Genomic DNA, 23,584 nt, shown 5'->3' with positions numbered 1-23,584 from the left:
ACTGCTATAAGCAGCCAAAAATAGCATATGGTATATCATGCACATATTATACATAACATATGACAGCAATACATGGATTATTATTATCATTACCATTGTTATTACTATTATTATTTTTGCACTACACCCCACCCTACTATTTACTCATATTTACATCTCTTATAGGCAGTACTCGAGTTGAGGAGGGATGAGGGGGGATGGCATCCCCCCCCTGAAATAAAAACGGTCCAAATCATCCCCCCTGAAATAAAAACGGTCCATTTCATCCCCCCTGTAAAACTGTCATCCCTCCTTTCCATCCCTTATGTCATTTCATCAATGAATGTGGTTTTACTGCTATTTCAACATTTAGAGTCATCACCAGAAAAATAACTTATTTTACAATTTTCACCTGTTTCAAGTAAATTTTCACTTGAAATAAGTAGAAAAATCTGCCAGTGGGACAATATTTATCTTCTTATTACAAGCAAAAAAATCTTGTTCGACTGGCAGATTTTTCTACTTATTTTAAGTGAAAATCTACTTGAAACAGGTGAAAATTGTTGTTTTTTCCAGTGATGAGTCTTGTTTTAAGTGTAATGAGATTTTTTTTACTAAAATGAGACATTTTAACTAGAAATAAGACAAATATACTTGTTAAGATTGTGAGTTTTTGCAGTGATCCATGTTACTTATCCTGTGAAGGACAGAGTCATATTGATAAATTCAGAAAACTGTTTTTTATTGTTGTGTTTTGATGTATTTGATGTAAGCCCAGTGGATATTTAAAGCTTACAGAAGGCTGCATTTAACTGCTGCTATGTCATTCCTGCAGTATTTCTGCAGGTGTTTTGGTCACTGCTATTATTTGTAATATATTATATTATTTGTAATCAGCACAAATTATCTGTCCCCATATGATAAAATCCACCATCCCCCCTGATTTTATTTTACAACTCGAGTACTGCTTATAGGGCGTTGCAACACGGTAGTTTATATTCAATTAACAAAAGTCATGCAAAGTCTAGTCGACACGCACGCAAACATGAAAAACTACAAGAAAGTTGGAATTTGGTTGTAGGAAACATTAAATTAGCACGCAAACATGGAAAACTACAATTTGGTTGCAGGAAACACTAAATTCTTACCGTTTTCACAGTTTTCTTCTTAAACAGCTGTAGGACGATTCCGTGTGGTTTTAGTCAAGTCGACGCTGTTGACTGGTGCGCATGCGCATGGACGCAAAATAGGACATTCACCGGGTAAATTTGACAGAACACCGGCGGCGACGCCCATTAAAACATTTAAAACTATACAAACATCATAAAACAACTAAGCAACAGTATCATGCTCACAGGTTAAGTGTATAAAGCCATATAAGACTGTATACTAAGATATTATAAATATAATATGTACGAAAATAAGTTTGTATTATTTTGACGGTATTACACTGTACTTCCGCTTCCGGTCTGTCCGCCGTCATATTCATACAAAAATTGAAAAAGGAATTTACAAAAACCAAATTTCGGCCGTTATTTGATTTGGTTGTTTGGTTTTTTGGTTTTTTCAGAAACGGTTTTCCCGTTTTGAATTTAAAAGGAAAAAACGAAAATGGGGGCGCTGTTTCCGTTTTTTCGTTTTTGGTTTTAATGGAAAAACAAATTATACTTTAATCCCCGGACCCAGCTTCCATCTCACCTTCCAAGGTTGTTAACTGTTCAGGGGATTGAAATTGAATTGGTTAGTTCTTATAAATATTTAGGCATTCTGATTGATGACAAATTGTCTTTTAAATCTCATATTGATAATCTTGTTTCTAAATTGAAACTAAAATTAGGTTTCTTTTTTAGGAACAAATCATGTTTTTCATTTCGGGTCCGGAAACATTTGATCAAAACCACTTTTTTACCCTTGTTGGACTATGGCGATCTGCTTTTTATGAACGCTCCTGAGCAGCATTTAAAGAAATTAGATACCGTGTATCATTGTGCTTTGCGTTTTATCACCGGTTGCAGCTTTCAGGTACATCACTGTTTTTTGTTGCTGCTGCCAATTGTCCTTCTTTGCCTCCGTAGACTCTCCCACTGGCTGACTTTTATTTATAAATTCATTTTGGGACGTCTCCCTACATATTTGTGCGTGCACATGTGTAGAAACGTCAGCCATTATGGCCTGCGCTCACAGAACTTTATTCAGATGCAGGTCCCGAGAGCCAGAACTGAACTGGGTAAAAAGGCGTTCAAGTTTTCTGCCCCGTCAACCTGGAATGATGAGAGAAGGATTTGAAATTGGTTGAGCTTGTATCCTTGGGTAAATTTAAATCCATTTTAAAAGACAGAGAAATTAGCTCTCTCGATTCTTGCAACTGCCCCGTTGTGTAAATTTTACCATTGTTTTTATTGTTTCCCCGGAATGTGTGACTGACTGTGTTTGTATGTATTGTTTTATTCTTTTTATGCTGCCATTTTGGCCAGGTCACTCTTGAAAAAGAGGTTTTAATCTCAATGAGTCTTTCACCTGGTTAAATAAAGGATATATATATAAGACTCAGAAAAACCAGATGGATATCAGTGTATTTATGGAATATTGGAGAAGGGGTAGGATTTAAATACGTTTTACTCTTTTCTATCCCTTTTCAGACACGTTAAACAGGATTTGTGTGTTATTGTATTGTTATGCGTGTGCATGTAAATAGGCATATATAAAAATAGATTAAGTATAGATTTACTTTATAGATTTATTTATTTTGTGTACATTCAGGTAAAAAAAGATTCATTTATTTATATACATGTATTTACAAGGGATTCTGTTTGTTCAAAATGTGTGTGTGTGTATGCCTGTGTGTACGTGTACATGTATATCTATTTGTATATAGATGCAGATTCACACTAGTGTTGACATTTTTATACAATAGTTTTACACATCTAGAATGAATCGATAAATGAAATCAATGAATGGATGAAAACTTAATAATATTTCAACTACAAATTGTATCAATTGTTCTTATTTCTTTCTTTTTAAACTTAAAATCATGCTTATTTCTACTATATGATGTTTAAATGTCTATGTAAAACACTTTGAATCACTTTGTTATGAATTGTGCTATAGAAATAAACTTACCCTGTCTTGCGTAAATGTTCCTTTCAGGCAGAGCATTAATAAAAACTGACAAAATAGGGCTTTTTATAGAACATGAAACAAGGAAACGGTATAAAATATAAAAATGATATTGATTTATATACTCCTTTTATGTGGCATAAATACAGTATGTAATGTCTAGGGTTTCAATTCTTTTTTTTTTTCTTTGCAAGACAGACAGTCAAGTCATTGGCTGCAATCCATCTCTCCCTCTGTCTCTCTGTCTCCCACAATTCAATGGCTTTTATTGGCAACACAATAAACTGCAGACCAATTTCAGGATAGTTTGGCTTGAGATAATTTGTCTCTAAATCCATATGTTTTTATGCAGCGTGTTAACAATCCATAACAAGCTGCTTCATCACCAGATCTTCCCGAGAAAATGAGAGAAAAGGATTTGAAAAGTGAGAAAGCAGGAAAGGATGACGGAACAGAAGCTGCAGTTAGAGAGAAGATATTTTTAATGAAACCTGCAGGGTTCCTTCATGCATTTTCTTTGACTGTGATGATTTAAATGATTAATTCACTGTGTTAGTTTAGACTCCACTGACGCCTCACTCTCGCTGTTATTATTCACAGTGAACTAACAGATGCTTCAGTCGTGTGTCGGAATTTTTGTAAAATCTGTATTCTCCAACTTAATCTCTGTCAGTTGCCTAGTTCTTTTACTTCCACTGGCAAAGTGACGGTCTTTATAGATGTATCATTGTGGGCATGCAGAGATTTTGCAGGCTTTTATGCCACCCTGCAGAGAAGTTGTTTTTAAGTCTTTAAATGTCATTTTATCTAAAAAAAAAATGTTTTTTAAAGTAGAAGGATAAGCTGGGTGTCTAGCAATAGGGAAGCATGAAGCATATTTCATCTACTAAAACAGCACAGTGTGTCTGTTTGATTTCCGTCCAAGACTCAGTTGGTTTTGTAATTAAATACTGTCATCCACAGTGCTGACTCAGTTTCGTTTCTTCTTCTTTTTAATAAATGTAGGCATTACTTTTTATTGTACAAGACACTCTGCCAAGGCTAAATGGTTTCACACTGATCGTCTCATGCCAGAAGACCATTATAAAGCACTTGAAATCAGAAGTGACTTAAGGTTTTTACATGACTCTATCATTGCTGTTTTGTAAGGAGAACAAACTTAGATATGGAAGCCCATAGGGGACTTTATTCAAATGCAAATGTAATTCCACAATAGCATTATAATTTTCCACATATGCATGAGTTATTTGGGACAAAAATGAAATTAAAATGCAATAATTCAATTTGAATTTTCATTTTCACATACCGGTACTTGTATGGGCATTCTATGACAATATTAAAATGAAAATGGAAAAGCTGTTTCACATTTCATTTTGAAAGATTTAACCTGATTTACAGAGGACAATATTCAAATTCAATAAGAGAAATAGCGCCCCCAGGCTAATGCATTTACATTTAAATGTCACCAAGCTCTTTTCTGGACAAAATTTAAATTAAAATGCAATTTTCTAACAACTTGCAAATTAAAATGAAAACGGCATTTCACATTTCATTTTGAAAGATTTAACCTGATTTACAGAGGACAATATTCAAATGCAATAGGAGAAACAGCGCCCCCAGGCTATTGCATTTACATTTACATATTACAACGCACTTTTAGGGACAATATTCAATTTGAAAATGCAAACTGTCACTTCTCCCATCAAGGCGGGCCCTCGATTAGGACGTCACTTCCTCCATGCTTTCTATGGGTGTATCTCAATCTATGTGTGCGTAAAAAGATTTTTGTGTCTGTATTCAGATTTGTACACGTGGATTTTGACACACTTTTGCCGTGGCAAATCTGTAAAAACGATTCGTGTGTCCGTAACATTTCCTTTGCCCTGAACTCGGACTCACAGGCTCACGCCAGGCTACAGTAGCAATACAGCCTTCACACCACTTAATTTCATTTTTGTCCCAAATAACTCATGCATATGTGGAAAATTATAATGCTATTGTGGAATTACATTTGCATTTGAATAAAGTCCCCTATGGGCTTCCATACTTAGAAGTTAAATGGGGCTTATAAATGGCTTTGATGTATATAGTAGATATTTTGTTATTTTGGACTGCTTAAATTTAGTTATTTTCCAACAAACTGGCATCGGAACTGGCAACATGAATTAAAATACTGCAGTGAGATCGATTTGAACTTGAGCCTTAACTCACCTGAACTTGTTATAAAATACAGAAAAAGAAGATATGACTGATTTATAACTTGGGTCAGGAGGTCTTGTCTTTAGAAGTTAAGTTTTGCTGTAACATCAGTTATGATGACTTTTCCTGTTAGGATGAATAGTTCCAGTTTTGTTTTTTAGCTTTTTACATGGAGTGCATTGGCAAATGGTTTTATCTGGTCATTGATAACTGCATATTTCTCTGGAGCTTCTTTGGTTTTCCAAACAAAGCTGCAATATTTTAAAGATATTATAAGCTAACATAGGTTTTAAGATTTAGCCAGGATGCTTCTTTGTGCAAAGACGAGAATTTGATGATTTAAAAAGATGGTTATAATCAGTACTCGAGTTGTAAAAAACAATCAGGGGGGATGGTGGATTTGATCATATGGGGACAGATAATTTGTGCTGATTACAAATAATATAATATATTACAAATAATAGCAGTGACCAAAACACCTGCAGAAATACTGCAGGAATGACATAGCAGCAGTTAAATGCAGCCTTCTGTAAGCTTTAAATATCCACTGGGCTTACATCTAATACATCAAAACACAACAATAAAAAACACTTTTATGAACTTATCAATATGACTCTGTCCTTCACAGGATAAGTAACATGGATCACTGCAAAAACTCAAAATCTTAACAAGAATATTTGTCTTATTTCTAGTTAAAATGTCTCATTTTAGTAAAAAAAATCTCATTACACTTAAAACAAGACTCATCACTGGAAAAAAACAACAATTTTCACTTGTTTCAAGTAGATTTTCACTTGAAATAAGTAGAAAAATCTGCCATCTTGTCCCACTGGCAGATTTTCCTACTTATTTCAATTGAAAATTTACCTGAAACAGGTGAAAATTGTCACATTTTTCTGGTGTTATTTTTCTGGTGATGACTCTAAATGTTGAAATAGCAGTAAAACCACATTCATTGATGAAATGACATAAGGGATGGAAAGGGGGGATGGCAGTTTTACAGGGGGGATGATTTTGACTGTTTTTATTTTATCCCCCCTCAACTCCAGTACTGGTTATAATCCAAACACGTATCTCAAAGGCACTCAGTGGCTGGGGGCATTTATTATGCACATCATTACAACCCACTGCAACTTTGGACCAAAATGTCAAAAAACTGCAAGATCAAGAACATTTTGATGGAAATATTTTTTTTCTTAACACGACCATGACATGTTAAAACACTCCTTACCTTTTCTGTATTGTGAACTGGGGGCATCAATGAACATGTGGGGGAAAAAAGACACTTCTCAGTAAGTAGAGATGATTCATAGCAAATAAAAAAACGTACTGTAAAATGTAGGTGTTGGGCAGGTTAGGTGACGACTGACATCATATGCGTCATAGATCAAGGTAGGAGATGTGGATGAGGGCAGTGGTGGTGAGATGCTTGGGTTGCCCTGGACAACCCAGAGGAATGTTGCATATAAGACAGGGTGACAGAATTACATTTATATCTAAGGATATAACCATAAGCTGCTTTGCACAGAGACACTAGCCAAAAAGATGATTAGATGGGTGCAGTTGTGCAGTAATGGAGGATGGAAAAATAAAAGTGATGAACGTAATGGACCTGCAGGAAGAGCAAGAATTCAAGGAGTCCCATAAAATGAGGGAAGGGAATAGAACATTTTATAAATCATAAAAATGAATAAACCTTACATATAGTTTCCACTAAAGGTAGGTGTGGGAGATCTTACTTCTGCTATTCAATTTACACACTAAAACCAGAGAGTAAATACAAGGAAAGTCACGGGACCGTTGGTTTGTCTGCAAAGCTTGTTCTCTTCAGATAACAAGCTTTGTATGTTCATGGGATTTAGAGGTGTGGCTTCAGAGGCTGATCATACTTTTTCAGGATCTCTGACCAAGGCCCAATCCCAATTCAACTTCACTCGCCCTTCTTTTCTCCACTCGCCCTTCATTTCTTCCCTAACCCCTAAAAAAGAAGGGGGAGATTTTAGGGCACTTGAAATCTAGGGCACTTGGCCCAGGTGCCTGTCCCAATTCCCCCCCTATCCTCGTTTTCATCCCTAACCTGATCAGGAAGCTGAGAGCCAAAAGCTGTTTTAATTTCAGCTGTAGCGCTGTTAATATTAATATTTTTTCAGGTATAAAGGTAACCTTTAAGATCCCCAACCTGGGCTCAGTTTATCCAAATAACGCCTGTTAAGAAGTTTGCTCCGAAATTTCGAGATTTCTGTCTGCCGGCTCCGGAGCTTGGGTCCGCGTTAAATCGACGCAGAGCTACGGCGTAGGGTACGGCGTAGGGTACGGCGTAGGGTACGGCGTACGGCGCGCGTCACCGCGTACATATACGCAGACCTTACGGCGTAGATTACGTAACCTACGCCGTAGGCTCTGTGTTGGTGTAACGCGGACCCATCAATCCCTTTATTCTGGCGTGATCTTCGGCAACTTTATCTGAAAGTGTGTAAATTACCCAGATAACAGCTGGATTACTTTGTGGTTTCTGAAGACTATTATATCAGAAACATCCAAAACAAATCTGACGGGTCACAGGATTATTTCTCTCTATTTCTCTGAGACGAGTCTGCCTGTTTGCCTTCGGTCTAGGGCTGCAACGATTCGTCGATGTTGTCGACAAAAATCGATAATCAAAATTGTCGACAATAAATTCCATTGTCGACAATTGTCACCAGACGTGTTTTTCCAACGGAGTGAGGCGTCTCACTTCAATACAATCTCTGCCGAGAGTCGCGCATGCGCGATAGCGTCTCTGCCGAGCGGTAGCGGGTAAAGAATAATGACGGCGTCCCGTCCTGTAGCTGCTGCATGTAACAAAACTTCTAAAGTTTTGGAGCCTTTTAGCCTCGATACGGTAAATAAAAAGATGACTTGCAAGGTTTGCAAAGCCGACCTTGCTTATCACGGGAGCACGTTGGTAATGCACAAGCATTTGAAGAGAAAGCACGTCGGGTCTGGGTGACGAGTTTCAACAAATGATACACCAGTTCAACCCAGAGAATGTCCTGCCATCCAGAACCGATTTCACCCACTTGATAGAGAAAAAATATGAGACGTTTTATTTTATTTTTTATATAACACATTTCATGCCTGTTCTTAAAAAATGAAAAATAATGACAGAGGTTTATTTATTTATGGATTTATGTTTGACTGATCACTGCCTGTCCTTGGTTTTAAATAGGACATTTTATAAATTTTTGGTATGAACAGGGGCAAAGTTGAATAAAATATCTACAGGACTGTCTCAGAAAATTAGAATATTGTGACAAAGTTCTTTATTTTCTGTAATGCAATTAAAACAACAAAAATGTTATACATTCTGGATTCATTTCAAATCAACTGAAATATTGCAAGCCTTTTATTATTTTAATATTGCTGATTATGGCTTACAGTTAAGATTAAGATTCCCAGAATATTCTAATTTTTTGAGATAGGATATTTGAGTTTTTTTAAGCTGTAAGCCATGATCAGCAATATTAAAATAATAAAAGGTTTGCAATATTTCAGTTGATTTGTAATGAATCCAGAATGTATGACATTTTTGCATTACAGAAAATAAAGGACTTTATCACAATATTCTAATTTTCTGAGACAGTCCTGTATTTTTCATTGAAGTACCCATCTTTCTCGTGTTTATTATCATTTGCCACATAATTAAGGCGACATACTAAATTTAAGAAAAAAATTACTAATTATCCGATTAGTCGACTAATCGTTTCAATAGTATTAAAATAGTCGTTAGTTGCAGCCCTACTTCAGTCGGCGAGTCAAATCGACGCAGAGCCTACGGCGTAACCTAAAAGCCTTTACTCTGGCGCGATCTTAGCGAACAACGGACAAAAAAGGGATTATGTACATTCACTGAGTGAATATTATGAAAGTAAAATATTGGTTTGTAACTAGAAATGTAATCAAAACGCATTTTTATGCAGAAACTAACTCAAAATATTGATTTTATTCACAAAAAAATAAGAAATGTCCGCCATGTTTTTTTTTTTTGATTCAGTCCGCAAATGACGACGAAAAGCATTCTGGAAAAGTTTTATACTCCCTCGCTCGCGAAGTGAGCATCTGAAAACCCTCGATTTGAAGGGGCTATTCTCAGCCCCTAGCCCTCGTTATGCCCCCTCCCCCTAGGTGAAAAGAGGAATTGGGACACCACTACCTTCACGGGAACGCGCAAAAGTTAGGGTTAGTGAAGAAAACGAGGGCGAGGGGGAGTATTGGGACGCAGCCCAATAGTAGAGGAGCTGGACCAAGAAGGGCAGCCCTCCTCATTTGCATAATGAGGCAGAAATGCATAACTTAAAGTAAAAGGAGGAGACAATGAAATGTAAAACGAAACATGTATAAGGAAAAAGAAAAAACAAAATAATATACATTCCTGCTTTTATTTTTAATAATGTCAGTTTTGGTCCCCCATACATCCAAAGCAAATGACTATTCAAAAGGACAATTATTGTCGCTGTTGCAGTAGTCGGCTGAAGGTTGCTGGTATGATTTCTGGCATCCACAGTCCATATTTGAAATGTTCTTTTGCAAACAATGACCAGCGCATTGCCCTTGATGTTTTCATTTGTGTGTATGACCATGAGTATGGTGGAGATAAATTACTCCTTTATTACTGAATGGAAGAATGGTTGATGCCTTTTGGAGTGTAAAAGCTGCGTTGGTGGGTCAAAAACACTACAGAAGTACTGAATAAATTCAGTACATTTACCATGTTGCCAAATACTATTGTGGGATGAAGGCTCCCCAATACGCAATACACATTTAATAATCTGCTACTTTTCTTGGTTTCTTGGGTTCCTGGGAAATGAAAAGATCACGGAAAGTCAAGTGTTATTTATTTCAGGGTCTCCAAATGAGCTGGGTGCCTTCTGGATGGAGAAATTATTTAATGGTGAGGTTGCAGGCAATTTCAGAGAGTTCCTCCATACGACTGACTCATGAAATGACTAAAGTCACCATAATTTCTGTGGATGGGATGATTAAAGTGGATTGAATTACTGTGAAATTGAACTTTTCCTCATTTTGCATGTGAAGGGAAGCCAACTGAGGGCTCTCAAGACCCCTGCACCTGCACCAGGATCTGCTCATCCAATCAGCCTTCCACACCACAAATCATTCCATTCATCAAAGAGGGGATCAGTCAAACAGAAGGTCAATGAGCCAGCGTCTCATTCAGTAATGACAATGTTTGAGTTTATGATGTTGCATGAAGCAGACCTTGCTCCGAGATGTGTCACGGTAGCCTGATGTAATCATTTTTGCAACCTGATCTCACAAAAATCCGTGAAATGCCCACGACCTCTCACAACTGTTTTCCGTGGCACCAACGCGGAAATGGTATAATTCCCTGTGAGCACCACGGATATAGTACCTATGCGAAGTCAATGGGATCCGTTGTCGTGATATATACACGGATTATTACATTATTATTATTATGTATATATTATTCTTTATTATAGTGGCTAAGTTATGAGTTTTTGACGCGCAAGTTACTGTTTGTTACTGTCAGTTTGTAAAAACATGTTTTTCTGGGGGGGGTTACGTTGTCGCAAAAAAGTCCATAAACAGTTGCCATTTATTATAGAACTTCAAGTTTCCCCTCCTTGAGTATCTAATTCTTTCTACTTTTAAAAGGGACATAACCTCGTTAATCCACTGTGTACTGGAAGGGGCTGTTGTGGATTTCCAGTTAAGAAGGAGGTGGCGTTTAGCAATCACGGAGGTGAAAGCTATTACTTCCAATTCCTTAGTAGAATATCAGGTGTATTCCTCAGGAAGACCAAAAATGCCAATGTGTGGTGAAGCGTCAATAGTTTTTGAAAATACCTTGGACATGGTGTCGAAATAAACTTGCCAAAAATTTGTCAGGGCTGGACAAGAGAAAAACATATGCGTAAGATTACAAGGTGAGCCCGCACATCTGTCGCAAACATCTACCATATTTGGGAAAATTCTTGCCAGCCTTGTCTTTGAATAATGACATCTAAACACAACTTTAAATTGTATCAAGGTCAAGCGGGCACAATTGGATGTCTTGTGAATGACCTTCAGTGCAGCTTCCCACCAATATTGATCAAAAGCTAATCCTAGTTCACGCTCCCAAGTCTCTTTTGTGCTAGTGGTCAAATAACCATCATATGACTGAATAGAACTATACATTTTTGAAATTAAAGAATTTTGTAAAGGATTTAATTGCGTAAAAGCATGTTTTTAACGCTGTTTTAACAGTGTTTTAATGATGTTTTGAGGATTTTTAACAGTATTTTGACGGCGAGTATTAAACCGTGTTTTCTAGTATTTAACGTAAATTTGAGTATTTAACCATGTTGTTTGCTGCCATGACGACGGAGGTGGCGTAAGTGATGTGAAATTATTATTTGTAGGACAACATGGTTAAATACTCGAATTTACAGTAACAAACAGTAACTTGCGCGTCAAAAACTCATAACTTAGCCACTATAATAAAAAATAATATATACATAATAATAATGTAATAATCCGTGTATATATCACGACAACGGATCCCATTGACTTTGCATAGGTACAATATCCGTGGTGCTCACACGGAATTATACCATTTCGTTGGTGCCACGGAAAATAGTGGTGAGAGGTCGTGGGCATTTCACGGATTTTTGTGAGATCAGATTGCTTTTTTGTGTTGACCCATGGACCTGCTATGGATGTGACTCCTCGCTGGAGATCATTGCTGTCTTGGTTTCAAAAAGGAACATCATCCCTGACTGAGAAATCAATGTTTTAGAGCAAAGTTTAAAAATGAATGAGTTATATGTGGCATTCAGGGGTGAGGTCTGTGGTTGTAGCCTACGGTCCAACTGATTCCCACACCCATCTCTGCTCACGCTGACGGTTAGTCAAGAGCTTGCTGGTTTACCTCTTTACTTTTACTTTCAACAGAGGGCTGTTTGTCAGCTGTTGCCACTATTCTATACTATTCTATTTTTGTGAAAATGTACATAATGATGACCAGATTACTGGGATGTTCCCTTATTAGTGCAAAATGCAAATCAGTTCCTCCACCAAACCACAAACACTTGATGGTCTGTTACAGAAACCACAAAAACTTCCACATTGTAAAAGGAAACTTTTGAGTAGAGATTATTTTAGGAAGCTGCAGAACAATTATGGTTTGCGGTCGTAGCAGGTAAAATCGTCAACAGTAAAAAGTTACTGCTTTTCTCCTTTTTCGTTCATAAAGATTGGCAACGAGGTCTAATATTGTTCCCTTGCATGTAGGAGGCCAGGGAAAAAAATGAAGCTTAATCAGTTGTTAGGTATCTTTTTTTGGTCCTATTGTCAAAAAAAAAGCTCCAGGAGCTTCGGGACGCCTCAGCGGACGACCCCGTCCTGTCCACACTCTCGACCTACGTCAGGCAAGGCTGGCCTGGGAAGGTACCCGACGAGCTGCTTCCCTATCACAGGGTCAGGGAGGAGTTGTCGTGCTGGAACGACACCTGTGTCGCCCGTGGGCTCTGCACTGTGGTCCCTGGTGACCTCCGGGCGCGTGTCCTTGCTATGGCGCACGAGGGTCACCTGGGCATAGTCAGGCTCAAACAGAGGTGCCGTGATGTTGTTTGGTGGCCAGGCATCGACAGGGAAATAGAGGCCCTGGTCAGGGACTGCACTGCTTGCCTTCTTAGCGGCAAGACCAGGGCCCCGGCCCCACCCCCACCCCCACCCATGCAGCCGTTGGACTGGCCATCACAGCCCTGGGAGCACCTGCAGCTTGACATCTGTGGTGAGCTGCATGGGGTGCCGCATCATCAGAGGTTCCTCGTCGTGGTCTACGACCTCCACTCCAAATGGCCGGAGGTGGCACCCATGGGCTCCGTCACGGCCAAGGTGCTCATTGACATCCTGGAGTCTCTTTTCGCACGTTGGGGTTTGCCAAGGAGGATCACGACTGACAACGGACCCCAAATGATCTCCCATGAACTGGCCTCATACCTGGCGGGGAAAGGGATTCGCCACATTCGCACGGCGTTCTACAACCCGGCGGCGAATGGGGGGGTGGAACGTTTGAATCAAACGCTTTAAAAACGGGATCAGGGCTCCCTTGGCACAAGGGTGCACACTCACCACTAGTCTCCTACAGACGCTGCTGCACTATCGGGCCACCCGACACGCCACCACAGGAGTCTCCCCAGCCTCCCTCATGCTGGGACGGGAGCTCCAGCTGCCTCTGGATAGGCTCCGCCCCACACTGGCTCAGGTCCCAGTCCACCCGGTTCAAGCCGCAGTCACTGCCCGTCAACGCCAGATGAAGGACCGCTTCGACAGGACCCGACGGGTTAGACCACCTGCCATCGCTGTCTCGGATTGGGTCAGGATCCGACGACCTCATCGTGGCGACAAGCTCCAGTCGTTCTGGTCAGACCCCGTCCAGGTTACCAAACGGCTTGGCCCAGCTTCCTTCAGGTTAGCCGACGGCACTCGCTGGCATGCTAACCGCCTGCGTAAGGTGCAGGCCCCACCCGGGTCTGGACTGGGTGTGCCTGCCGTTACAACCCTGCCGGCTGCACAGTTCGATGTGGCAGCCGCCCCAGCTGTCCAAGCACAGGCCGCAGGCGAAGAGCGGCCACCGGACATTGCTGCTGCACCCGAGGGTCGCCCAGCTCGGGCTCGCACCAGGCCTACACACCTGGGGGACTTTGAGACTGAGTATCACACCTAGGTTGTGTGAAGGGGGGGGAAATGTTATGTCTGGTAGTTCACAGACATACACTGTCACCATAAGAACTGTTTTCGGTTTACGACACTGCCCGTTCCGGTTGACGGCAGTCAGTGGTTTATTCCTTCATGTTTTGGGGTTTGCAAATAAATGGAGTCACGTCAGCTCCGACCTGAGTTAAGTGTCACGTTATCTTTTGCAACATAACAGTGACGTTATTATAAATGAACTGGATATCAAAGGCTGCATTAAGGTCAGAGTGTCTGGCTAAAAAGTGGAAGGGTGACATATTCAAATTTTATCTGCATGAGATAAAAGTTCAGTCTGGAAATGGAGCACAAAGCAGTGGAATATCTGAACTGGATGAAGGACCGACGTGTCACGCCGTGGTTCTCGTCTCTACAACCATAGCAGTTTGCCATCTATTAACGGAAAGGCAAACAGAACATGGTGGCTAAAAGTCTGCTAAGAACCGGGCCTGGGGAAGGGACATGTGAGGGTGCTTCTCTCTGAAAAAGAACATGGCAGTGCAGCAATGACACAGATCCCTCTCTGTAAATGACACGACTTCTGCAACAATGTTATTTGGACTGACTGAACAAATCAAACAGTTGAATGTGTCACCCCTCCACCACCCTGCTTGACGGTTGGTATGAAGTGTTTGAATCTAAAGGGGCTTTTATTCAGCTACAAGACCTGAATACCATGCACTCCTCTTTATACTGGAGAACTCTCAAACTGCGAGGCCATCCGTCTGACAGCTAAAGCTTGAATAAAATGTATTCATCCAACAGCATAATCATTTCAAACACAGCAGCACATCTAGATCCCACTTGCTTAAAAAGAAAGGAATCATTATTCTAGGGGTCCAGTCTGTCATGATGGGTGGCAGTTTCCTGGCCCACATGCACAATCACACAGAGACAGTAAAGGTAAGTCTTTTATTGCTGGTGTAAACAAGAACAAGTCACTGGGGAATCGACGGGTGGGACGATACGGGTAAGTACCGATTCGATACTTTGGCGATATGTGGCCCAGGATATCGATAATATCACGATATTTTCGATATTCGATATATCGATATATCGGTAAGAGCGATATATCGATACATGGGACTGAAAAAGAAAAAAAAATACCTATAAAAAGGAAAACGTCTGTAGTTATGCATTTATTCAATGCCAAAACTTCATACAATGTACAAAGAAAGTGCATTTGTATATTTCCTCACTGTCTCCTAGGCTTGTAAATGTAAACACTGTACAGCTGGACAAATTAAAGTGCATGAACATTAATAACATGTTTTATATAAACCAGGACAGTGCACTTTGTTTCTAATACTGAAAAGTCAGTAAGCAACTTAATTTTGCATAGTACCTCACTGCCTCTTAGGGCTGGGTATCTATTAAAATGTCAAGAATTGATCCGATTCTTAAGATTCAAAATCGATTATCACCATTTGATTCGATTTGATCCGATATTGAATTTTTCTTTTTTCTTTTTCCGACGAAATGAGGGCCTTTTTTCCCCCTAAACGTGCCCCAAAAGTCACCAATTTTTGCACCAAGCCAGGCCTGGCGAAAAATTTGATATTTAATGGTTTGCATTAATGGGCGTGGCCTAAAGGCTCAACAGCGCCCCCTAGAAAACTTTGTGCCTCAAGCCCCACAATACGGTTTGACGTACATGCACGAAAATCGGTTCACACCTGTATCATGTCGCAACTTAAAGAAAAGTCTCTTGGTGCCATGGCCGAAACCAAACAGGAAGTCGGCCATTTTGAATTAATCGTGTAATTTTGGCGCAATTTATGCCATTTCTTCGGCCACTTCTTCGCCTGAACCGTAACGTGCACCCAGGTGTGTTATACATCAAAATGTGCGTCTCCATCCTGCAACGATGGCATTACTTTTCTCAGTCAAAAGCGTTACCGTGGCGACGATAGACGCCTAAAAACGCGCCCCTCCTTCATCTGATTGGTCAATATCTATTTTCTACCATAACTTTTGAATGGTTTGACATAAAGACTTGTGGGTGGTTTCATCCGCTAAATGTCCAGGCCTGAAGAATCTACATCAAGTCATACAAGCTTCCACTGCAGCCTGAACGTGCACAAGGGTGCGAGGGCCTGTTCATCGCTGCTTGCAGCTTTAATATCAAGTTGTTGCTCCTGACAAGGATTCTACAAGATAAAGAATCATGGGATGTACTTAGATTTTCCAAACACTGTTTCTGCATTTTGGCTAGGTTTTAACATGCTGTTCATCTAAGGTTGTATTTAGCTCATTATAAGACCTGGTGAGCTCCAGGCCACGTGTTTCAAACTGCGTGATTGTGGCTGAGATTACAAATCCGTCTTTGACAAACAGTACACCTTAAAGCCAAAGTAACTTGCAGATTGTTCTGGTGAAATGTTGGACAAATAAATAAATACATCTGTATGATGAAAGCTCTGCTGCCTTAATTATCTGATGGTAACGGTGGTGATTCTGGAGTGGTGACCCTCCTCCTGAACATGTAATCAGCCTTTTATAGAACACGCTGCCACACATTCCACAGCTTGCCTCAGATAAAAGCTTAATTTGATTTATTAGGATCCGCACATCAACATCCAAACAGCTAATTACGTTAAATAAATACCCACACAAAGAATCAGGAGCAGCTAAGACTGTCTCAACAAATTTAATCTGTATTTCTGATAGCTCAGAAGGCTCCACAGCTTGCCGCTGATTTTAGCTAACACTTTCTGGCTGCTTTTCTTGCCGGAATTTTACATTCTGCTGCTGTAGAGTCTGTTTGTTTCTAATTCAAATAAAAAGGCAGGAATTATGAACCAGGTTTGAACGATTCCATACAACAATCCTTGAAAGAACATATACTGTTCTGTACTTTAAAATACATCTCTCCTATTTTGCTGCATTTGCCTTCTGTCTTCTGAATTTGCTTTGTAGCTTTGTCATGAAATCACACTTTAATAAAATGCCTCACATTTCAATACTTTGTTTAAAACAAATTTGAAAACTCATCTGTTTTAAAGCACACTTTAAGTTCCTGGAAAATGGAAATGTTTAAACTTGCTTTGTGGACGGTTACATGTTTGGAAGATCCTTGTAATCCTCCAAACTGGTTGTACGGGGCTCTGCCAGTACTTGCTAGTCAAACCGACATATGATACATTCAGATAAATAAGCACCACATGTCTGTTTGGCACAAAAAGATAAGGGTTTTTCAAATAAATGTTTCTTGAAATAGTGGCTGAAGGTTTCTATGGCGACTGATGACTAAATGCAGCTGTTGCTAGGACATGGAGTGAAAGTTCTCAGAAATATTTTAGTCTAGAGCTGTGTCCAAAGATCCTTGTAAAGTCAACTCCAATTTTCTCCAACTGGACAGAAGGACAACAACTCAGCTTCTTTCCAACCTCTTCCAACTTTATTTTTCCAACTTTTCAAATCAATTTGTTGGTCTTTGTTGGGGGTCTTCGAATAGTAGCGTAGTTAGGTTGTTAACCTTTAAAACAAGGAAACATATGATTAACAACATTGTCAAAATAAACAATCATTTTTTAAACAAAAAAGTCCTGTTTCAGTAGTTATATTTTTAAACATTTCTAAACAAATAATGTCTCTTAAATAAACAATTTGGTTTTAAACAAAGTATTTTTACACAAACCCTTTAACAATTATTTTAGAGTATTTAAGTATTTAAACAAATGTCATTTTGAACAAACTAACTGTTTTAAACAATTACATTTCAAATGGTCAAATTAAATTACAATAAACCATCTTTTAATTAAAGTGCCTTCAAAACACATTAAACAAAGTGTCCTTTAAACAATAATTTTAAATAAGTTTTAACACTAAAGTTTTTTAAACAAAAGCATTTCTTTAAATTACTTTTACTATGAAAGGTAGACACTTTTAAATTAAAGTCATACTAATCATTTACCAAAGTCAGTTTTAAATTATTAACCATATTTTAAATTAAAGCAATTCTATCCAAAATCATCATTAATTAAATTCAGTTGAAATTAAAGTTAATTAAAGTATTAACTTCAACTATTTAACCAATATATAAATTAAAGTCAGCATTTTAATCACATTATTTTATAAATTATAAAGTAATAATGTCAAGCAGCATTAAAGCCAACCTGCTGAAATGTAACTTTGACTAAGTTCACCTCTAATAATAATAATAATTCAAATTAAAGTATACTGCAAGCTTTTAAATATACCATATTAACTTTTATCTAGATAAGTCAAGTATAATTATAATGAATGTTATACTAACAATACATTCAGCCACAGAGGAAGATTTGAACAGAAAACAAAGCAGTCTTAACCGACCATTAGAGCCTTGGAGAAGAATTCCAGGAGTGGACTTGCTTGCTTGTCGTTTGGTGTGTGTCTGCATGCTCATGGCAGCAGCTTTCTCAGGTGTTCTGGGTTGGCCAAACGAGCTCCCAGCAGCCACCTTGCTGCTGGTGCATTGTGGGAGTTGTAGTCTTCTGGGTGATTGTCCTGTTCAATATGGAGATCTTTGCTCTCCTGGGTTAGGACTCAACACCTCCCACTTGAGCTCTTGGGTTCCACACAGAGAGGTCACTCAAGTCCTTCACGTTTCTGTTCTTCAATAGGAAGTAGAATGACCAGTCGCCTGACATCTCTATGCAGAATTGTGGCCGGGATGTTTGTTTTGTCACTTGTTTTCTTAGGCTTGTCTTTGCCGTTTGCTTTTGTGAGGGGAACAGGATAGCTGGGAAAGGTCCTCACGAGCACATCCCTTACGATGCCTTTGCTGTCAGTATTGACACCGACCACTCTTGCCAGCTTGTACTGTCCTCTCAGAGCGTTTTGGTCAGCCAACCAGACCACATCTCCAATAGCCACGTTTCGCTCTTTGGTATGCCATTTGTTCCTCATGAACAAGTTAGGGCCAGCCAGTTGGCTCCACTTCTTCCAGAACTTGCCGACTTCTGCTTGAATATGCTGAAACCGTTCGTAAGGGTAGGCATCAAACTGAAAGTCTCCATGGTCACCTTTTGGATTGGCACGTCCCAAGAGCAGAGAGTTTGGGGTGATGTACTCTATGCAGTCTTCCCTGCTTTGAGTTCTCGCATCGATGGGTCTCTCATTTGCGAGGTTGGCTGCCATGTAGAGGAACGTTTGGAACTCACCCCACGTGAATACACCATCTCCACCAAGGTTGCTTAAGGCTCGCTTCACTATTTTGACAGCCGCCTCTGCTGCACCGTTCCTATGGGGAGAGTCTGCAGGGTGGATCTTCCAAGACCATTCCGTTCCATGCTTGGTAGCCTTGTCTTCAAGTTCAGACTTGTCCAGTCGGTCAAGGTACTGGTAAAGCTGCTCCAGTGCGGGTTTAGCTCCGACAAAAGTTACTGCCAGGGTCCGACCAGAGTTTCCTGGGGTGTCCTCTCAGTGCAGTGAATCTTTGATAGGCCAGCAGGAATCCTTCCGACGACTGATCACTCACCACTTCGGTATGTATGGCTCGGGAAGCCATGCAGCAGAAGACAATGCCCCATACTTTTAGTCTGGTCCTCTTCTTGACCTCATCCTTCACTTCATAGGGGCCGAACAGGTCCATGGTGGTGAATTCAAAGGGTGCGGCTGGGCCCATCCGCTCTGGAGGTAGGTCAGCCATGATTTGTTGGCACTTCTTTATGTTGATCTTCCTACAGACAGTACAGCTGTCAACCACTCTCTTGGCAAGTCTCCGGCCTTTTATCACCCACGCTCTCTTCCTCATCCGAAGAAGGGTTCCTGCTACACCTTCATGGTTTGCTTTGTGGGATTCTTCAGCCAGCAATGTAGACACCCAGGATTCGAATGGTAGAACTGGCACTGCTGTCTTATCTTCACTGAACATCTGGATTCTGCCACCACAAACTAGGAGTCCAGAGTTCACATCTTTGTATACTGCCAATCTGCTTAGAGTCGTCTCTGGGAAGGCTATAGCTTCTTGGGCAGCGAGGAAGAGGTCTTCACGGGCTTCGTTCAGCTCTTCTCCAGTCAGTCCAGCTTGATTGGCCTCCCACTTTGACTGTCCTGGTGCCTGTCTCATCCGTTTTAGCCACAGCTTGACAGCTCTGCAAACCCAGGCAATGACTCTCACCAGTTTGGACAGGTTGCTGAATTTTTGTATGTCCACAAGTACTTTGACCCAGCCAGTGGGTTTCTTCTGGGGAAGAGTTGGTTTCACCTCTTGGACATCCGAGATGGATCGGTTATCCGGGGTGACTGCTGGCGGGTTTTGCCGATCAAGCTTGGCTTGAGCCCTTGTTATGGCAGCTGAAAATGCTTTCCTTTGGAGGTTGTTCACGCTCTCTCTGGCGTGGGCAGCTACTTCTCCAGCTGACTTAATGGGCCACTCCTCCACTGGCCACTTCAGGAATTCTGGTCCATTTTGCCAGGTGGAATTCTCTTTTAGATCTTCTGGAGTGCCTCCTCTTGTGATGATGTCAGCTATATTTAGGTCGCCACAGATCCACCACCAGTCTTGCACCGGTCCGCTTTTCTGGAGTTCACCCACTCTGTTGGCAAAGAAGGTCTGGTACCCATAACTGTCTCTCTGGATTGCCCCGAGGACCATTTGGCTGTCCAGCAGATGGAACCATCTCTCGATCTTCATTCGAGCATGTTTCTCCACATACTTTCTGATCCTTGCAGCGAAGACTGCGCCACAGATCTCAGCTTTTACAGCATCTCCCTTTTGATCCAGGGGTGTCAGCTTGGCTTTGGCTTCCACGAACCGGACCTCAATGCCATGACTTGTCTCCCACCTTAAGTACATCACTGCTCCAAAGGTTTTGTCGCTTCCATCAGAGAATGTGATGCCCCAAGGGTTTCCTTTCCAGTCAGCAGGTGTGAGGCTTCTGTGGAACTTCACCTGGCCAAGCTGCACATACTCTTCAAAGAGCTGTATGGCTTCTTCTCTGAGGCTTTGTGAGAGTGGAAGGTCCCAGGTTTCTTGGGTCAGCTTGCCGCCACCTCCCTCTTGGAACGCCTTTCTCACAAGAATTGCTCCCTTCTGTTTGACCGGTGCTGCTAGGCCAATCGGGTCGTACAGTCCAGCTACTTGACTTAAGAGAGCTCTTCTGGTCAGTGGGTTAGGGGTTTCGGTTCTCACCTCCTCTGTGAGAAGATCTTTGCCAACTCTCATCTTCTTCTTCCTCTTGGAGAAGTTCACTGAAGTCAATATGTAGAGCTTGTCTTCATCAACTTGATAGCCGATGCCCAGGGCTTTATTGTCTTCTTCCCTCATTTGGTTTGGGAGAATGAAGGTTTGACTTCGTCCAGACTTGGTGGCCTCTGTGTCTGTTCCTTTCCTCCCACTTTGCGCCGACCGGACCCATGGCTTGAGGAAGAAACCGCCGGCTTTCAAAATCTCTTCGACTTGCGCCGTGATTTGGTCAAGTCTGTCCAGGTCGTTGTGGGAGGTCAGAAGGTCATCCACATAGCTGTCTCCTTCAATTACTTTGCGTTCATCCGCTAGGTGAACAAAGTTGGGCAGGTTTGCCGTTTCCCTCATGGCCAACTGTGCAATGCAGCCTGCAGGTTTGTCTCCGATGTTGACTCTGGTGATTGCATATTCGCTGATCTCCTCTTCTGGACTGTCTCTCCAGAGGAATCTGTGCAGGTGCATCTCACACTGCTCCAGCCACACAGAGTTGTACATCTTCTTTATGTCTCCTAGAGCTGCATGCACACCTTCGCGGAACCTCAGCAGAACAGCTCGAATAGGGTTGAGTACATCTGGTCCCTTCAGAAGGATGTCATTCATGCTCACACCTTTGTACTTCTGGCTGCTGTTCCACACAATTCGGACTGGTGTTGTCACAGAATGAGGGTTGGGCGCCACCAGGTGGCTCACATACCACACTGGGCCATTCCACTTGTCAATGATTTCTTCAGTGATTTTGATGGCTGCTCCTCGTTCAACCATCTCACGGATTTGGGTGGCATATGCAGCTTTCCATTCTGGCTCTTTGCACAGTTGCTTCTCCATCCTCAAGAAACAGGCCTGGACTGCACTTTTGTTGTTGGGGAGAGAGGCAGGGTCCACTGTCCAAGGATACTTTGCATCCCAGTGTGGGGATTTTGTGTGATCGTCCTCCTCCTTGTAGGTCAGGCCTCCTTTAATGATCTCATACTCCCTCTCCTCCGCCAGGGTCATTTCCTTTCCTCCAGGTGGACAGTTCCCGCATCGACATCCTCCACATCTTGGCTCACATCCAGCTCCGATGCTGTCCCAGTGCCACCACTCGAGGAACTCCCGGTTGCTGGCAGCTGTGAGTGTGGCCTTGATGTCATCCACTGGACCTGGGATTTCTCTATATTTGACTGCTGCGGTTCTCATGGAGCGGGCAAAGTGAGTTCGAGATGCATATGCCTCTATCTCCACTTCTTCGTGCAGGTCAGGATGTGCTCCGGCCACCGTCGTCCCCAGTGGACCTACCCACAGGACGAGGTCATCAATCATTCTCACACTTTGGGGAGCGAGCCTTCCTTCACGGTGACTGATGAGGAGCTCAACATCTTCTGGCCTCTCCAGTTCCTCGAGCTTTACTTCCGGGAAGAATCTGTGCAGAGTTTCTGGCTGAACAGCTTGATGCACCTTGGCTATTTCATCCAATCCATAGCAGACCAGTTCATGAGCTCGTACAGTTCCTTTTGGTGTTTTGACTCGGACTTTCAGGAGGTATCTTCGGGTGTCCACCTTCATGACCATACCACCGACTCCATGTACCACCAGGGTTATCTTCTCCCTCCTCAGCCGCAGTCTGTCAGCAGCCTTATGGGTGATGTAGTTAGTGTCGGATGCTAGGTCAATCAGGGTCCCGATCTTCTGACCAGCGTTCGCAGTGACGTTCATGAGCATCATGATGACAGGTAGCTCGGTGAGACCACTATGCCGCAGTAGTTCAGACTGCCCAGATGCTTTTAGCGTCATCGTGGTTTTGTTGGTGAATGCCTTTCTGCAACGTTCAGCCATCTCTGGGGGAAGATCAGCCAAGCACGCCTCTTGTTCCTCCGTAAGAGTGCCTTTGTTGCTGCCGCCTTTTCCACTTCTCCCATCTCCACTCCGTGGCCTGGACTCTCCCTTCGGACAGAGAAAATAGTGGTGGTCCGCAGCACTTCCTCCCCTCCTGCAGTCCGAATTTCGGCACAGGAAATTGTCTCTGCAATAACCGCCCTCCTCATGGCGTCCAAGGCATTTCCTGCATGCTCCAAGCTTCTTTAAGGCAGCCGTCTTCTCTGGGAGCTTTAGTCCCTTGAACATCTTGCAGAAGAATATTTTATTATTGTGACCGCTGTCACCACAGATGACACATCCATCAAGCTCTTGTCTCTTGGTGGCTCTGGTGGAGGCAGACTTCCTTCCATCTCTCTTGTCTGCTCGCTCCGGTTTGTCACCCTTCTCCACAACTCGGAGTTGCTCAAGTCTCTCTAGTACGTCTTCCTGATTTTTAAGGAATGTCAAGAGCTGGTCGAAATGGTTCTGAGGTGTGACGTTGTTTGTGGGATCCACCATGAAAATCAG

This window comes from Cololabis saira, chromosome 15 (genome assembly GCF_033807715.1).
Source record: "Cololabis saira isolate AMF1-May2022 chromosome 15, fColSai1.1, whole genome shotgun sequence".
NCBI lineage: Eukaryota > Metazoa > Chordata > Actinopteri > Beloniformes > Belonidae > Cololabis > Cololabis saira.
Note: the sequence above shows the minus strand (reverse complement) of the source record.